The 19,349-nt window shown below is 34.4% G+C and overlaps 1 protein-coding gene and 1 non-coding gene across 11 annotated transcripts in view; one reads left to right on the forward strand and one right to left on the reverse strand.

Moving 5' to 3' along the window:
* Positions 1-19,349, forward strand: part of MAGI2 (membrane associated guanylate kinase, WW and PDZ domain containing 2) — a 1,470,566-nt gene that overhangs the window by 399,648 nt on the left and 1,051,569 nt on the right. The gene's annotated exons all lie outside the window — the stretch shown is intronic.
* On the reverse strand, positions 15,143-15,248 carry LOC129485509 (U6 spliceosomal RNA). Its single transcript, XR_008658661.1, has one exon. It is a non-coding gene; the product is annotated as a U6 spliceosomal RNA (small nuclear RNA).

The following is a 19,349-nucleotide window of genomic DNA, read 5'->3' on the forward strand; positions in this document are numbered from 1 at the left end:
CTGCAGTGCCTCATTCATTGAGGGTTTTTAACCTGAAAGGATGTTAAATTTTATCAAAAGCCATTTCTGGATCTATTGAGATGATTATGTGGTTTTTGTTTTTAGTTCTGTTTATGTGATGAATCACATTTATTGATTTGTACATGTTAAACCAATCTTGCATCCCAGGAATGGAGCCCACTTGATCATGGTAAATTATCTTTTTTATGTGCTGGTGTATTTGGGATGCTAATATTTTAGTGAGGATTTTTCATCTATGTTCATTAGGGATATTGACCTGAAGTTTTGTTTTTTGTTGTTGTTGTATCTCTACAGGTTTTTATATTAGAATGATGCTTATCTCATGGAATGAGTTAGGGAGCAGTCCCACCTCCTCAATTTTTTGGAATAGTTTCAGTAGGATTGATACTATCTCTTCTCTGTATGTCTGGTAGAATTTGGCTGTGAATCCATCTAGTCCAGGGCTTTTTCTGGTTGGAAAGCCTTTTATTACTAATTTTATTACTATTTCAATCTTGGGAGTGTTTATGTTTCCAGGAATTTATCCATTTCTTCTACATTTTCTAGTTGTGTGCATAGAGGTGTTCATAATAGTATTTGAGGGGTTATTTTGTCTTTCTCTGGGGCCAGTGGTAATGTCTTCTTTGTCATTTCTGATTGCATTTATTTGGATCTTCTCTCCTTTTTTCTTTATTAGTCTAGCTAGCAGTTTCTCAATCTTATTCTTTCAAAGACCAACTTTTGGCTTTGTTGATCTTTTATATGGTTTTTTGTGTCTCAATTTCTTTTTTTTTTTTTGAGATGGAGTCTCGCTCTGTTGCCCAGGCTGGAGTGCAGTGGCGTGATCTCGGCTCACTGCAACCTCCACCTCCTGGATTCAAGCAATTCTCCTTTCTCAGCCTCCTGAGTAGCTGGGATTACAGGTGCCCACCACCACACTCAGCTAATTTTTGTATTATTAGTAGAGACGGGGTTTCACCATGTTGGTCAGGCTAGTCTTGAACCCCTGACCTCATGATCCACCCGTCTCAGCCTCCCAAAGTGCTGGGATTACAGGCGTGAGCCACTGCACCTGACCTTGTGTCTCAATTTCATTCAGTTCAGCTCTGACTTTGGTTATTTCTTTTTTTCTGCTAGCTTTGGGGTTGGCTTGCTCTTGTGCTAGTTCCTCTAGATGTGATGTTAAGCTGTTAATTTAAGATCTTTCTAATTTTTTGATGTGGGTGTTCAGTGCTATAAACTTTCTTCTTAATACTGTTTTAGCTGTGTCCCAGAGATTCTTGTATGTTGTGTCTTTGCTTTTATTAGTTTCAAAGAATTTATTGATTTCTGACTTAATGTCACCATTTACCCAAAAATCATTCAGGATCAGGTTGTTTAATTTCCATATAATTGTATAGTTTTGAGAGGTCTTCTTAGTATTGATTTTTATTTTTATTGTCCTGTGGTCCAAGAGCATGGTTGATATGGTTTTGTTTTTTTCTTTGTTGAGAATTGTTTTATGGCCAATTATGTGGCTGATTTTAGAGTATATGCCATATGCAGATGAGAAGAATGTATATTCTGTTGTTGTTGGGTGGAGTGTTCTGTGGATGTCTGTTAGGTCTGTTTGGCCAAGTATCAAATTCAGATCCCAAATATCTTTGTTATTTTTCTGCCTCGATGATCTGTCCAATGCTGTCAGTGGGGTGTTGAAGTCTCCCACTATTTTTGTGTGGTTATCTAAGTCTTTGTTAGTCTCTAATAGCTATTTTATGAATCTGGGTGCTCCAGTGTTGCATGCATATATATTTAGTATATAAATAGTAACCTTGAATGTAAACAGGCTAAATGCCCTACTTGAAAGGCACAAAGTGGCAAGCTGGATAAAGAAGCAAGACCCAACTATATGCTGTCTTCAAGAGATGCATCTCACATGCAATGACACTCATAGGCTCAAAGTAAAGGGATAGAGAAAAATCAACAAAGCACACAGAAAACGAAAAAGAGCAGGAATTGCTAGTGCAACTTCAGACAAAACAGACTTTAAACCAACAACAATCAAAAAAGACACAGAAAGGCATCACATAATGATAAGGGTACAATTTAATAAGAATGTTTAGCATATTTTCATGTCCTTAATGGCCATTCATTTATCTCCTTTGATGAAGAAACTGCAAAGTCTTTTGTTCATTTTAAAAATCTTGTTCTTCAGCTGATAATTAAGTTGTAAATATTCATTATAATTGTGAATGCAAGTCCTTTGTCAGATATGTATATTGTGAATATTTTCTCCCAGTCTATGCCTTATTTTTTCATTTTCTTAATTTATCTCTTGAAGAGCAAAAGATTTTATTATTGGTGAAGTCTAGTTTATAATTTTTTTTAATTCTTAGTTGTTTCTTGTCAAAGAAATCTTGGCTTGCCTAAATTTGTGAAGATCTTCTTCCATGTGTTTTTCTAGAAGTTTTATGATGTTAACTTCCATATTTAGATTGAAAATTCAGTTCAAGTTATTTGTCCATGGTATAATATTGAGCTGAGGCTTTAGTTTTGTTATATATACACATATTTAATTATGCCAGCCACATTCGTTGAAAAGATTATCCTTTCCCTATTAAGTCATCTTAGAAATATGTCAAAAACATTTGAAATTATGTGTGAGCCTATTTCTAGACTCTTATGTTCATGTATCTATTTGTTTTTGTTATGAAATATCTATATCTAGGCATGCCTTCATATTTAAAAGTAGCATTTCTTAGCTCATGAGAAAGCCTCAGATTTAGATATTACTTTTATACTAATGTGATAACAATAATTATACATTTCCTAAAACGACATGAACTTTAGTGTTACTCAAGCATAAGTACATTTTTACTATCATCATATTATGTTTATTAAAGAATTTTATCTGATTCTTGTTGTAACTATGAGCAAATATTAGTAACAACATTCAAGATAATTAGAGATTGAGATGCAATAAAGGCTCAACAATTGCCTTGTTTTTCCAGTCCTTTGACTCATTTCTATCAAAGATCCCCATAGTATTTATATACATATTTCAGAAAACATTCCAAAATTCAGCATTATTTAATGCAAAACTTCTTTGAATGTATAAATGTTAGAAAAAATTCATAGTGTATATAAGGAGTCTGCTGTCAAATTCCAGACTAGAAAAAGATTGTTTATCTCTAAGGAATAGTGGATCATGGGGCAGGTACAGTGACTCACATTTGTAATCCTAGTACTTTAGAAGGCTGTGGTAGGAGGAGCACTTGAGACCAGGAGTCCCAGTCCAACTTGGCCAACACAGTGAGACTCTGTCTCTACAAAAAAGAAAAGAATTATCCAGGTGTGGTGGTGCATGCCTGTAGTTGTAGCTACTGGGAAGTTCGAGGAAGGGGGATCACTTGAGCCCAGAAATTTGAGGCTGAGGTAAGCTACGATTGCTCCACTCTACTTCACTGAGGTGACAGAGCACAAGACCTTGTCTCTTAAGAAATAATAAAAGAAAAGAAAAGAAATAGGGAGTCAAGGAAATTAAATCCTTAGCTACATTTCTAGGTAAAACAATAAGTTTTTTATATTTAATCATAATAATTATACATTTATGAGGTACATGTGATATTTTGATACATGTGTAGAATGTGTAATGATCAAATTAGAGTACTTGGGATATACATCACATCAAAAATTTATCATTATTTGTGTTGAGAACGTCTCTTCTAGCTATTTTGAAATATATAATCTATTATTGATAACTATAGTTACCATATTGTGCTATCAAACAGTGTATTAGTTCATTCTCACACTGCTATGAAGAAATACCTGAGACTGGATAATTTATAAAGCAGAGTTCTGCATTGCTGGGGAGGCCTCAGGAAACTTATAGTCATGGCAGAAGGCAAGGAGAAGCAGGCATCTTCTTCACAGGGCGACAGGATGGAATGAGTGCAAGCAGGGGAAATGCTAGACACTTGTGAGAACCATCAGCTCTTGTGAGAACTCACTATCATGAGAACAGCATGAGGAAAACCACCCCCATGGTCCAATTAGCTCCACGTGGGTCCTACCCTTGACATGTGGGGATTATGGGGATTACAATTCAAGGTGAGATTTGTGTGGGTACACAGAGCCAAACTATATCAAACACCAACTGTTTCCTTCTATCTGACTGTATTTGTGTATCCATTAACCAACTCTTCATCCTCTCCCTCCTGCTTGTCCTTCCCAGCCTCTTATAAGCACCCTCCATGAGATCAACTTTTTTTAGCTTCCATGTATGTGTTAGTCCATTTTCCTATTGCTATAAAGAACTGCCTAATATGGGGTAATTTATAAAATTATAAGAGAAAGAGGTTTAATTGACCCACAGTTCCGAATGGCTGGGGAGGCCTCAGGAAACACAATCATGGCAGAAGGCAAAGGGGAAGCATGGCACCTTCTTCACAAGGTGGCAGGAAGGAGAAGTGCCCAGTGAAGGAGGAAGAGCCCCTTATGAAACCATCAGATAGTATGAGAACTCACTATCATCAGAATAGCATGCAGGAAACCACCCCCATGACTCAATTACCTCCACCTGGTCTCTCCCTTCACCCATGGGGATTATGAGGATTACAATTCAAGATGAGATTTGGGTGGGGAAACAAAGCCTAATCATATTAACATATAAATGAAACATGATATTTGTGTTTCCATGCCTGTCTTATTTCACTTAACATAATGTCCTCCAGGCTCATCCACATCTGCAAATGACAGGATTTTATTCTTTTTATGGCTGAATAATATTTCATTGTATATGTATATATATATATGACATTGCATATATATACACTATATACATATGTATATATGACATTGTGTGTGTATATATATGATATATATGTCATATATATATATATATGACTGGGTCTCACTTTTTCAGCCAGTCTAGATTGCAGTGGCTTGATCATAGCTCAATGCAGCCTTGAACTCCTGGCTCAAGTGATTCTCCCACCTCAGTGTCCCAAGTAGCATTCCAGTTTGTATATATACCACATTTTCATTGTTCATTCATCTCTTGATGGACACTTAGATTGATTCCATATCTTGGCTATTGTGAATAGTGCTACAATAAACATGGGAATGCAGATGTTTCCTAGATATATTGATTTCCTTTCTTTTGGATATATGACCACAATGAGATTGCTAGATCATATGGTAGTTCTATTTTTTAGTTTTTTGAAGAATCTTCATATTTTCTTCCATAAAGGCTGCACTAATTTACATTCCCACCAACAGTGTACAGAAGTTTTCTCCTTTTCCACATCCTTGCCAGCATCTGTTATTTTTAGTCTTTTTGATTACAGCCATTTTAATAGGGGTAAAATAATATCTCACTGTGCTTTCGATTTGCATTTCTCTTATGATTTGTGATGTTAGGCAGTTTTTCATATGCCTGTTGGCCATTTGTACATATTCTTTTCATAAATATCTGTTCATCCTCTTAGACTCCCTCCCTTTCTTTTTTTTTTTTTTTGAGGATAGATTCTCACTTTGTTGCCTAGACTGGAGTGCAGGCATGATCTCAGATTACTACAACCTCTACCTCCTGGGTTCAAGACATTCTCCTGCCTCAGCCTTATGAGTAGCTGGGATTACAAGTGCCTGCCACCATGCCTGGCTATTTTTTGTATTTTTAGTAGAGACAGGATTTTACCATGATGGCCAGGCTAGTCTCGAACTCCTAACCTCAAGTGATCTGACTACCTTGGCCTCCCAAAGTGCTCGGATTACAGATGTGAGCCACTGCACCCAACCTCTTTGCCCATTTTTTACTGGGATTATTATTTTTAGTGTCGAGTTGCTTGAGTTTTTTATATATTTTGATTATTAATCCCATGTTAAATGAATAGTTTGCACATATTTTCTCCTATTCTATAGGTTGTCTCTTCACTCTGTTGATTGTTTCCCTTGCTATATAGAAGCTTTTTAGCTTGATCTAATTCCATTTGTCTGTTTTTGTGTTTGTTGCCTGTGAATAAAGCAATAACTCTTCCAGAAGAAATAATCTACATAACTTTTAATTTAAAAAAAAGAAAAGAATGATCACACATTATATTAGCCTATTCTCATGCTGCTACGAAGAAACGCCCGAGACTGGGTAATTTATTTATTTTTTTAAAAAAAGAGGTTTAATTGACTCACAGTTCTGCATAGCTGGAGACACCTCAGGAAATTTACAATCGTGATGGAAGTGGGAGCAAACATGTCCTTCACGTGGCGGCAGGAGAGAGAAGTGCAGAGAGAAGATGGGGAAAGCCCCTTATAAAACCATCAGATCTCATAAAAACTCACTCACTATCATGAGAACAGCATGGGGGGGCAGGGGGAACCAGCCCCATGATCTAATTACCTCCCACAAGGTTCCTCCACCAACACATGGGGATTACAATTCAGATTACAATTCAAGATGAGTGGGTGGGGGCACAGCAAAACTATACCAGATATTGAAAAGCAATTTATATAATTGCAAAAACTATCCATTTATAATAGAGTAAATGGTTTGTATCTTTACAAATGAAAATCACTAGTAGATTCTGCCTCTATTTGGTTTTTATAAAATTATGTTTTTCTATATGTACCATGGAGTACCATGACATGGTTAAAAACAACAGACTAGACACACACACAGCAACATGAATAGAATTTTAAAACAATGCAGGCAAGGCTGCATTACAGCAGCATATTTTAGAAAAGCAAAAAGCCTTGAAACAACCCAAGTGTGCATCAAAAAGCAATTCATTAAAGAAATTATATTCCATACACAGTGACATACTATATAGCTGTAAAAAGAGATGAAAAATATCTCTATATATGATTCCTGATGAACAAAATTCAAGGTGGAGAAAATGGTGCATGATTGCTACCTTTTGTCTAAAAACAAGTAAAGGAATACAAAAATATTTTACTTTTTAAAAAATGAAAGTATAACCTGAATGCAGTAGAGTTATCAAAATCTACTGGCTCATAACAGAAAGATTCAAAAGTGAACTGAAAGAGGCTTCTATTGGCCATAAAAAAGGGTACAAAATTATCATCAAGAAAAATAATAACAATGGATTGAAAAACAAAATTTTTTGTAATCCATAAGCTCATCATAATTAAAAAATACATGAATTAAAAAGAAAGAAATACTCTCAGCTTGTTTGGAGGAAACTGGTGAACCGTCTCTGTAATCTGTAATCTGCTAAATAAATGGAGACAACATTTTACCTGACTTTCTTGTAAAAACCCTAACCACATAGTTGATGAGACTGAGTTCCTCTTTATAAAAATATGCCAGCTAATGAAGATGAAATAATAAAGTTAGAATATCACTGTCACCTGAAAACCTTTAATAAAATAATCAATCTAGACAGTGGTCATCAGTGGCTACTACTAATGTCACAAAAATAGAAACTTCTAGACATTACGTGACTCTTGATGGACGTACAAAAGGTTTTTGGCAAGTAGACAGAAATTAAAAATTAAACCTGAACCAAGTCAAGCCTTTAGATTTATCCACAAGACTGCAGAAGTTTCAAGGGACAGAGGAACATGTTAAATGGTATCATAAGATATAATCCTTAAAATTCAGAAGGTGAGAAACTCTACAAGAAAAATTTTCCAGTTTAAGAATAATGACAAATATTGGAAGACAAAAAAGAAGTAAGGAAGAGCATATCTATAGATTACTAGTAGCCTTACATGACATATCAATCACATGCAATGTGTGGAACTTGCATGGTCATTCAAACAAATCATCTATTTAAAAATTCTGCTATAATTTGGAAAATTTGAGCTCTGACTTAGATATTTGATGATTAGGGCTTTATCACATTTTCTCAGTGTAATGTTGGTATTGTGATTTTGTTTTTTATAAAACAGTTACTCTCAGTGGAACTAAGAAGCAACCTTGATCTATTAACAAGCATAAAATTCTTCCCAAATTTAGGTGACTGTTGTCCTAAGCAATGGTGTCACATAAAGCCCAGAACATACAGAGAACCTTTGTTACTATTTCAGTGTGTTAGCCCTGGTCAAGTTCCAGGACTCGGGTTGTGCTTGTAATAAGAAGAATAACTAGATCCTTTCCTTAGATCAACAATTCCTAGTATGTAGTCATGAAACTCAAGGGTTTTATGACCAGAAGTATAATTATGATCATAAGGGCCCCTGAAATAAAGAGAACTTCTAAATTTGGTTTTACACAATGATTGTCAAATTTATTTGACCATGGAACATTTTTTTTCCCACATAATAGCTGTTAACATCTTGTGGAACATACTTTGGAAAAGCTGTTTTAGTTATTATATTGCTGCTTACATAAATGAAGGGAGTGAGGAAACTGCTTTGCTTATTTCTGTCATTCTGTCAAAAAATCATGGTTGGCTGGATTTTCAGCTCTGGCCAAATGTCAAAAAAAGGTTTAAGTGTCAATGTAAAGTTTTATCTTGGATTTTGGAATGCTTAATCTTTACTTGACAGTGAAACCCTGCATGAACGAAAGGCAGGCATCTTGTTTAAGAAGTGAGCAAGACATAAAAGATTAACATAATTTTTACATATGGTTTTCTGAAACTGCTCAATTTGTTAAAATCGACTCTTAATAGATTTGAGTTTTTGAGGGGGATTCGCCAATGTTAAAATTTACCACTGGCAATTATTTTATTCATTCATTAATTTGTACTTTATTATTTCACTTTGAGTTTAGGTTCTTTATCCATCCATTACCCTCATATGCCCTTCATCTCTTGGGATCAAGTTGTTTTGCTTCTTTTGTGCATTGAGGATTCTCAGGGGGAAAAAAAATCCCTGAAAATACAGACATGTGTTTCAAATCTCCCACAGAGTTTGTAGTGGCATAAGGATGGAAGATTGAGATTTTTAATCTAGCTATAATTGCCTAAATCTTGCTTAACGGCTTTAAACAAAGAGGAGACAAAGCTAAAATTATCCTCTTTATCCACAGCCAACTTGAATTCCTTGACTAGTATCCTGACATCCCTAGTTCTACGGAATGTATTAATTTAGTGGTGGGTCATGGGCCAGGATCATTAATCCTCAGTTATGTAGGAAACATGCCCATTTCCTGACACATAGGATGTGGGGATGAATTGGGTGAAAGTACCAATGAATCTAACATCTATCCATACCAGTTGTGTGATAATCCTCAAGTCAATTATCCTATTTTTACATTGGCTTCCTCAAATAAGAGATGAAGATACTTGCTGGCTTTGCTTACCTTTTAATGTTTTTTAGATGAAATGAGATGCTATCTGTGAAAGTTATTTGGAAACTGTGAGGGATTATACGTGTGGGCTTTAGTTTAATTTAGCTCATCCTAACTTACTGGTCTGTCACATTTTACAAAGTGGCATTTGATGGTGAAGAAATCCTGAATCATTTATTTGCTGACTCCTCACATTTCTGATGGGCAGTTCTTCCTGTGAGTGCTTTGCGCATATCTGTATGTTATCAATGTCGTGTTCTCTCACCTTACATATTTCTATTCAAACAATTTTTAAATTATTCAGTGTACTGACAACATGGAATATCATTTATGAAGGTTTTAAATTCAATTTTTAAAGCCAAAATTAATGAAAAGTATACTTTCTTAACTTACAGGATTATGAATTGGGTTTCTATTATCTTCTTCATTTATGATTTCATTTTTGGAAAAGTAACTAAATGCTCTCCATGAGTCTAGATTGAATCAGAAATTCTATATTATTTGTAGGGAAAAGCCTTCTTAATATAAGAAATTAATAGGTTTACTAATAAAGAATAAATTGAAAACTTGATTTTATGAGCAGATATGTATCCCATTTTACATATTTTAAAATCTTATAATCATCCTTGAGTCAAATTACTGTGCACCTTATGATGTTGATTGAAACAATTCTCTTTTGGAATTTACATAATTATGCCTTTACCTATTTTTAGAAAGACTACATAAAAGGTGACTTATGAGGGTTTTTTAAAGAGGTATTTTAATTTGCTAACAGGGTAGTGTTGTCATGTTGCAGATGTTTATGTGACATAAGGCAACTATTTTACTAATAATGTCAGACAGATAAACCCAGTTCCACAATCACATAGTATGAATCACTTTTGAGTCTTAATAGATTTACACTGCTTTTCATTTCAAATATTTCATAAAGCAAAACTAAAATGATGCTGGTAGAGCAACAATAGAACATATTTCAATCACCTTAACTTGCAGAGCAGCAACACACAGGCCCACCACGCCCCCCGCTACCCCGCCACCACCACACACACACACACACACACACACTTTTTTTGTGTGTGTGGGAATACACTGATTCAAAAATAGTCATGTGTTTGGAAAGTAGATGTTCCAAAACAAATACTTTATAGCAAGGATTTCATGCTTTTCAATTTATTATGTGTGCAAAAACATTTGTAGAGGTGATTATTTCTCTCGTAATAAACCTAGTAGGAACAATTGCAGAACTTTAAGTATCTAAGTGGTAATCATTAAGGTTTACATTCAGGATATTAGTCAAATTGCCAGTCTGCTCTAGACAGCAACTCAAAGCCCTAATTCCTTATTAAGAAATTCATCTTTCTTGAAGTTAATACAAAATTAGAGAGCAGTTAAATCTGGGAAAGCTGCCAGTTCTTACTGCCATATTATTGTCCTTTGTATTTGAAAGTACTGCGGAAGCAGATTTCTACCCTGATGAAGGACAAGGGTGAGTGGTTTCGTCTTATGTGCTTATGGTCAGTATTGGATTTTTCACATTTGCCTGCTGCCATTTTGGTCACACTCTGGCTAATTGACAAGTGAGGCAGCTGGGAGTGAAGATTTAGTTATAATCCCCTGGAGAAAGTTCTTTGAGTATCTTTTATAACTTCATATATAATTCTGCTCCTTCACAAAGATTGTGTATTCACCTTCTTAGTAATGAGTCTATACCTGTGAGCCTTTGAAAAAAAACAATAGGAAATACAAATTACATGGGCTTCAAAATAGGAGCAGTGGCAAAGGGCTGATTGAACTTGGGAAAGAAATGGCAAAACTAAGCCTATTTGGCATTTTAGCAACTGGAAAGTTATTTTGGTAAGTATTGCAGTTTGTACACTCACCCGCAACCTGGATACCAGGTAGGGTATTACACTGAAATGTAATTTAGCTTTAAAGATCATTACATTACATTTGACAGGTCAAATTTTGTCAAACATAACAATATTTTTATTAAGCAGAAAAAACAAGGAAAGGAAAAGCAAAAGGAAAGGAAATGGTTAAAAAACAAACATTCATGCAATATCATCAGCCTTCAGTCCTGTGACAGCTCCATGCATTAAAAGATTACTCTTTTGGAGAACTCAGTGGCATTATGATAGCAAACCCAACAATTTCTATTTAGGGTAGATGGAAGAATATAAAGCTAGCAAAGAACGAGGATAGTGTGTCTCAATATATCATCTTTTTCTTAATCTTTTGAAGACTAATTTTTTAAAAAATATACTAAAAAATAATAGTGAATTACTAGAACATTTTTTTAAATACAAAATACAAGTTCCTAGTAGTTTTCATTGGTGTGTTTGTTTTGTTAGTATATTTAGAACTCAAAGATATAAAATTACTCTGATAAGTTGCTACAGATGTTTTTTACCCTCAATTTATTTACAGTGTCAACCACTTCACCCACTACCACTGGATTGAACTTTATGTACTACTGACAGAGAAGACCAAAAGCCCTGCCCTTATTGTATTAAGCTATTGGGCCAAATTATTATGCTTTGTTCCTGTAATAACAATGAATCCACTACAATTTTTCTAACCAACTATATATCCTGAACACCATTAATTTTAGCAATAGAAATTAATTTCCAAGATTCCTAATGCAAATTAATAACAATCCAATGTAGATATGCAAACGTTTGAGGTCCCTAAGTAATCTCCTTTGGAGTGTTGAGTCTTGGTTAAGGTATTCCACTGCTAACTAATTGTCCATAAGGTATAGATTAAAGTTTACTTACACATCTTATACAGACATAGACATAGAAAACACAAATAAAATGTTTATTCTGAAATATTTTAATGAAAATTATAATACATATTATCAAAGAAAACAAACAAAAAGTCAAAACCAAAATGGTTATTTGAGTTGTGTTTAAAGAAAGACTTCCTTCACATAGGTGACCAAATGGTATAAAACCTTTAAGAGACATATGGCTATATATCTTGCTTGAATCAAGTTAAGCTTTATTTTGAAGCACTTTGCCTATAGTCCATCACCTTCTGAATTTTCCAATATAGATAATACACGGAGGAGTTCTACATCCAGGATTTTTGTTTCACTAGTACAGAAACAAAGGAGACCTGGGAAGAAGCAAAAGAAGAGTTCCATTGATAGAACAGATCCAAGAGCATCCCGCAACCAGGTCTTCTAAACCTGGACTGTGGTTCAAAAATCTCCTGGCTTTTAGTATTTTTGATGAAACCATTTTTGGACAACTCATGTACTTATCATTGGATTTATGTCTTCTATTACAACCATTCCTCATCATGGGAAAATAATTTGTCACAGTAAATGAATAGCTCCACGAAACTGTAGCCTGTCCATCTCAAAAGATCTTTAAAAGACCTCTGGAAGTGTTACAGTGATTTCAGATTTTAGAAAAGTTTAAAAGTTACTTATTTGTCTTGATACATCTAATAAAAACTGACCGATGAAATTCCTACATTCTTGTCCATATGTTTACTACTTTGAGTGTTAAATATTTTGTTTAGAAACTCTTTCCTTTTACTAATGTCCTTTGCTGCAGGCTTAATTTTAATAATAGATTCCCTGACAGCTACAGATAGAGTGCTTCAGATTTTTACATATTTTTAAAAATTAACATTTCATAATAAGTTGATGGTTAAAAAATAAATCTAAACCTAGACTTGATGTTCCACTCTGATAATGGGTAATGTGCCCTGCAGTCTTTTTTTTTTTTTTTTCTGAGTCAGAGTCTTGCTCTGTCACCCAGGCTGGAGTGCAATGGTGCAATCTTGGCTCACTGCAACCTCCACCTCCTGGGTTCAAGTGAGTCTCCTGCCTCAGCCTCCCAAGTAGCTGAGATTACAGGCACCCGCCACCACACCCATCTAATTTTCTGTATTTTTAGTAGAGACGGGGTTTCACCATGTTACTAAGGCTGGTCTCAAACTCCTGACCTCAAATGATCTGCCCGCCTTGGCCTTCCAAAGTTCTGGGATTACAGGCGTGAACCACCATGCCTGGCCCCTGCAGTCTTATATTGATTGAAGCCAAAAGAATGACAGAGAATATTTGTTTAGCAAATACTGCTTTGAAGTATAAAATTTACATATTAAAATTAATTGCATTTGCCATCCATTTTTCCTCATGATGATTCACTAGGTCAAAAACTTTCATTTTTACTTAATATAATGAAATATAGCTCAACTGAGGGCTAAAATTATATATTAAAGTTGGTGCCGTCATGTTATGGTGCAATCTTGTAATATAATATGTTTGCATAATACTTTATGTTCTCTATAGTTTCATACCTGGTGTGAATATACTGAAAATAGTAAGGATTATTTTTATATTCTTATTTTCTATTTGATGATTGTATAAGATGATTATTTGGATGATAAATCTAAATCAGTTATTATATAACATTTAAAGCAGGAAATAAAACTCAGTAAAGTTGTAAATCATCATATACTTAAACTTTTTTTACAAAACAAATGTGCTTTGATTATGGACAATTTTTGATTTTTAATAAGAGAAACTAAATATACATTTTACATCAAGAAGCCAAATTCAGTAAACACTTTTTGTTTATAAAGACACCTTTAATCAATACGTAAAATTATCTCAAAATATCAACAATTAGTCATTGTAGCTGAACTATAAAGAGTTGGCATAATTTAGAATACTTGCTAATTGCCCTTTATAATTGTCCAGATTGAGCTCTCAATATAAATGTCATGCAGCTTATTAAGCATTTAATGTAGAAAAATTCAATATTTTGAGACATAATGTGATATTATTACTGTTATGCTGTTACTGGTCTGTATATGAGAGGTTTATAGTCTCTCCAAAAATGCTTTGTATTTCATCCATTTCATTTGTCATTGAGCAATACCTATGGAATAACTAACTACTAAGTGTCAGGCTTGTCTCTCCTACAAAATTTGCATTGTAGGGGATGATAACAATAAACAAGTAAATATATAATTTTAGATAGTGGTAAATGCCATGTAAAAGAGTACAAGAATGGTGAATGATGAGAATGGAGTTGTGGGAGATAGGGTGAGGAGTAATATTTGAGCAGAGATATGAATCACATAAAACCGGCAAAGGGAAGGTAATTGTAAACATGATAACAAGAGTAAGGGATGGATTTGTAGCAGCTTCTTGGTAGATTTGTATCATGCTCATGTAGAACATGATTGCTATATCTAACTCTTAGCATGCTGATAAGGTGCTAGTTGTTCAGATGTATAAAAATATAGAAGAATGCTAGTGATTTATTGAGATTCTGTTCCTGAGAGCCACTTGTGAAAGTAATCAGTGATAAGTTCCATATCATTCCAAGCTTTTGCAATTTAATTATGGACTTGTGCCAACAATATTTGCATACAAATTGTCCTTCAGTGTTGTATATAAATAATCCAAGTCATTTGAATTGAAAAGCATGATACTAAAATGAAGTTTGGGGAACTCTATTCCCAAGAAGAATTCTGGGATTTGTGTTTTGATTTTCACAGTATCTCCTGATTTTAAGTGGAAGATAAGATCAATAATTTGAGAAGGATGTGCCATGATAATGCCACTCCCATTAATATAGTAGATTCTCTCTTCTGTTACCTTCTTTTGTGTTCATCCACCCACTGTCTACTTAAACACTTGCTATGTTCATGCGTTTAGCATGTTTGCATCTGCTTTCTTATTTTTAGTCCCAAATTCACAATGTGTTGAAACAAAGGAACAAACAAAAACAGAGAACTATGTCCCTGTGGTCTGTCAGGTTGCCACACCCCTAAAAACAAAGTGAAACAAAATACCTCCTTGTCCCAAAATCTAATCTGTGTCAATGTTACCATAATTTTCTCAATCTCTCTGCTAGAAATCTTGGCAAAATTGTTTGTTTGTTTTATTTTATGGAATGCTTCATGGATTTGTGTGTCATCCTTGTGCAGGGGCTATGCTCATCTTCGCTGTATCATTCCAATTTTCTATGTGTGCTGCCTATGTGAACACAGAAATCTTGGCAAAATTGTTTATTCTTCCCTCACCAAACCCAAATCCATTTCAGTCACCAACTCCTGGATACCATGTTTCACTTCCTCGAACATTAAACTCAGCCTTTTGCATATAAGGTTAGAACCTACACTTGAAATAGGAGTTCAAGGTCTATCTTTGGGCCCAGTACCCATGGAGGATGTGACATACTCCTCAGTGGGGGTGGCTTATCCTCAGAGGCATTGAATGAGGAGTCTAATGTGCCACATGCAAAATAAAAAACTAGGTTAAATTAATATTTTGGGGATAAGCCCTTTTCTGTGCCCATCCTTCTTCCCGGTCTTGTTGAGAATTTCTAGCATGGTAAAGAAATTGCTTGGCACAAAATCAAGAGACCAGAGTAAATATTACATCTCTGTTGTGTGAGTTTAGGAGAGTTAATTCATCTCTAAACTCGTTTGATTATTGGTAAATTAGAACACCACCCTATTTACCATTTACAGTTCTCTGGTTGAATAAATACAGTAATAAATATTTTAAAACTTTGAAATAGGTAATATTTTACACACAGAGAAGGCAACAGTATTATTGTAGTTCATTAACACTGAGTGAACAAAACCTTAAATAATTTAGTTTTACTACTCTGAGCCTCACATTCTGCGTTTTACACTAAATAACTTAAGTTAAAAATGAGTTCTAAAATGATATCCTCTCTCACTTGCAAAACAGAATTGCCTGGTTTGAAGGTAGAATCAAGAAATAAAAACATTTCCGGTCACCAAATATGATGATAGCTATGAAACTGATAAAGATTATATGTTGGGTTTGGGGGGTCTTTATTTTAAAAAGGTGTTTTCTATCTTAAATACCCCATCTTTAGTTAATCGTGTCTTTAAAATCAGCTTTCTTCTTTAATGAATGACTTCAAATATTTGTATAATTATTAATAAAATTGATAGCTGCTTTGTAGATTTTATTAACACAGGATAGTTTATTTTAAAAATATTAAAAACTTCAACCATTTCTCCAGATTTTTAGGAGTCAGCAATTAGGTATTATCCTTAAAAGTATTACTCACTAAAAGCTAGCAATCATGGTACTATTTTCTGAAATGATCATGCAGAATAGTTGTTTTTCATTGCTATAGTATGATTTTAAGTAGTATAGAATAAAAACAGGTGTCTGGGGCAGTCTATAGTAATGCTACCTCTGAAAATTCTAAGGATATTTGGCCACATACTTCCATAAACATAAAATAGACTATTTAAAATATAATATTTGTGTTTTTTATACTTACTTTCAAAAAACAAAATATTTTGGTTAATGTATACAGTTGATTATTTATCAAAAGACAGTAAAATTTCATTCAAATGAGATTTTTACGTGAATAGGTAATTTATAAAAAAGCCCCTTTCATTACCAAGACAATAGCTTATCAGTCCAAAATAAAAAATATATAGTAATGTCTGAGCCCTCTTTTATGACATGGAGCATTCCTGGACTTTTATAACTAGCACCGAGCAAGTATTTTTGCACTCATGTGTTTGAAATGTTTGTCATGATTGAGAGAATCATTTAAGTCATCAGTTAGGCAGGGATGCAATTGGGTTTTAAAGATAAAAATTATATTAGGCAAAAAATTAATTTTTTTACAAATGTGGAAAAGCAGTATTTGTGCTAGCCCCTGATTCTTATAATAAGATAGTAATGTTCTGTATAAAGGTAAGTCATTGGACAGTATAAAACTATTTTCTGCTCCTTGAGCCTACCCATAGGAAGTAGTTAACCATCGCCTTCCTTTAGACCTCTGCACTGTAAATACAACTGCCTCTCTAGCACCATTCCGAAATGTGAAGTTATGCATCATATGTGTATCTGTGTAGAGGCATATGCGTGTGTGTGTATGTGTGTATGTGTGTGTGTGTGTGTGTGTGTGTATATATATATATATATATATATATTTTTTTTTTTTTTTTTTTTTTTTTGAGATAGAATCTCGCTTTGTCACCAGGCTGGAGTGCCGTGGAGCGATTTTGGCTCACTGCAACCTCTGCCTCCCGGGTTCAAGCGATTCTCTTGCCTCAGCCTGCTGAGTAACTGGGACTACAGGCGCACACCACCATGCCCAGCTAATTTTTGTATTTTTAGTAGAGACGGGGTTTTACCATGTTGGCCAGGATGGTCTTGATCTCTTGACCTCGTGATCCACTCACCTTGGCCTCCCAAAGATATATTTTTTACTGTAATGTGTTTCTTATTGTCCTCTCTGCCTTGCTGCCAAAGCAATAAAAATTCATTTACAATGAAGTTTGTAGACTCTTTTATTTTTCTCGATTTTGAAAATTATTCTTGGATAGTCACATGATATTTTAAAAATTATTCTCTATTGACAATTTACAATTCTATACATTTATAGATTACAAAATGAAGCTATGATTTATTAATGCAGGATGGAATAATTAAATCAAGCTAATTATCATATCCATCATCTCAAATACTTATTTTTTGGTTGAGAACATTTGAAATTTACTCTTTTAGCAATTTGGAAATGTACAATACACTGTTGTTAACTACATTCACCATATTGTGCAGTAAATCTAAAAAAAAATTTCTGTTTCACTGAGATTTTGTACCCTTTGACCATCATCTTTTCATTCTCAGTCACCATTCTACTCTTGGCTTCTGTGAGTTCAGTTGGTTTAGATTTCACATACAAGTGAAAACATATGGCACTTGTCTTTCTGTGCCTAGCTTATTCCACTTAGCGTAATGTTCTCCAATCCCATCCATGTTGCTGCAAATGACAGAAGTTCCTTCCTTCTAAAGGCTGGGTAGTATTGTATTTAATATATATATATATATATTAAATATATATATAATATTTTCTTTATCCATTCACCTGTTGATGAACACTTAGGTTGATTCCATGAATTGGCTATTGTGAATGGTGTTTCAATGAACAGGGGAGTATAGATGGCTCTTTGACAATCTCATTTCAAATCTTTGAGTAATACCCAGACATGAGATTGCTAGATCATATGGTAATTCTGTTTTTTTAGAAACTCCATACAGTTTTTCATAACAGCTGTACTAATTTACATTTCTGCCAACAATGTACAAAGATTCCCTTTGCACCACATCCCCACCAACACTTATCTTTTGTCTTTTTTGATAATAGCCATCCTGATAGATGTGAAGTGATACTTCATTGTGGTTTTAATTTGCATTTCTCTAATGATTAGTGAATTGAGCATTTTTTAAATATGTCTTTTGGCCATTTATATGTCTCCTTTTGAGAAATGTCTATTCAGTCCTCCTGCCCATTTTTTTTTCTTTTTTCTTTTTTTTCAGAGACAGTCTTGCTCTGTCTCCCAGGCTGGATTGCCGATCTTGGCTCACTGCAACCTCCACCTCCCAGGGCTCAAGCAATTTTCATGCCTCAGCCCCCAAATAGCTGGGACTACAGGCATGCACCAACACACCGGACTAATTTTTTGTATTTTTAGTAGAGATGGGGTTTCATCATGTTGGCCAGGCTGCTCTCGAACTCCTGAGCTCAGGCAATCTGCTTGCCTCAGCCTCCCAAAGTGCTGGATTACAGATGTGAGTCACCACACCTGGCTTCTTGCCCATTTCTTAAGTTGGATTGTTTGTTATCTTGCTATTGAGTTGTTTGAGTTCCTCATAAATTTTGCATATTAACCCCTTATCAGATATATGGCTTGCAAATATTTCCCCCCAATCCATGTGTTGTGTGTCCACACTCTTGCTTCCATGTGATATTTTTTATAAAAAGTTAGTGTTCTTAAGTAAAAATAGTAATATTTCAGTAAAAGTGAAAGTTACATCAAAGACATATTTTCAGTAGGCTTTCCTTGCAAGTAATTGAAGGGATGAGCCAAAGTTGCTTAAGATTGCATCCTCCAAATATCCTTTAATAGGTTTAAAAATTATGGACAACTTTGCATGTAATCAGGAAATGGGGGCAATAGAGAATATATTTGATTAATTGTGTATTCTTTATTTTTTCCCATATCTGGCTTAGTCTTCCTTGTATTTTTAGAGAAAATGTAGCCTCAGATATCTAAACGTGAATTTTTAGGAAATTTTAACTGATAG

This window comes from Symphalangus syndactylus, chromosome 6, assembly GCF_028878055.3.
Source record: "Symphalangus syndactylus isolate Jambi chromosome 6, NHGRI_mSymSyn1-v2.1_pri, whole genome shotgun sequence".
NCBI lineage: Eukaryota > Metazoa > Chordata > Mammalia > Primates > Hylobatidae > Symphalangus > Symphalangus syndactylus.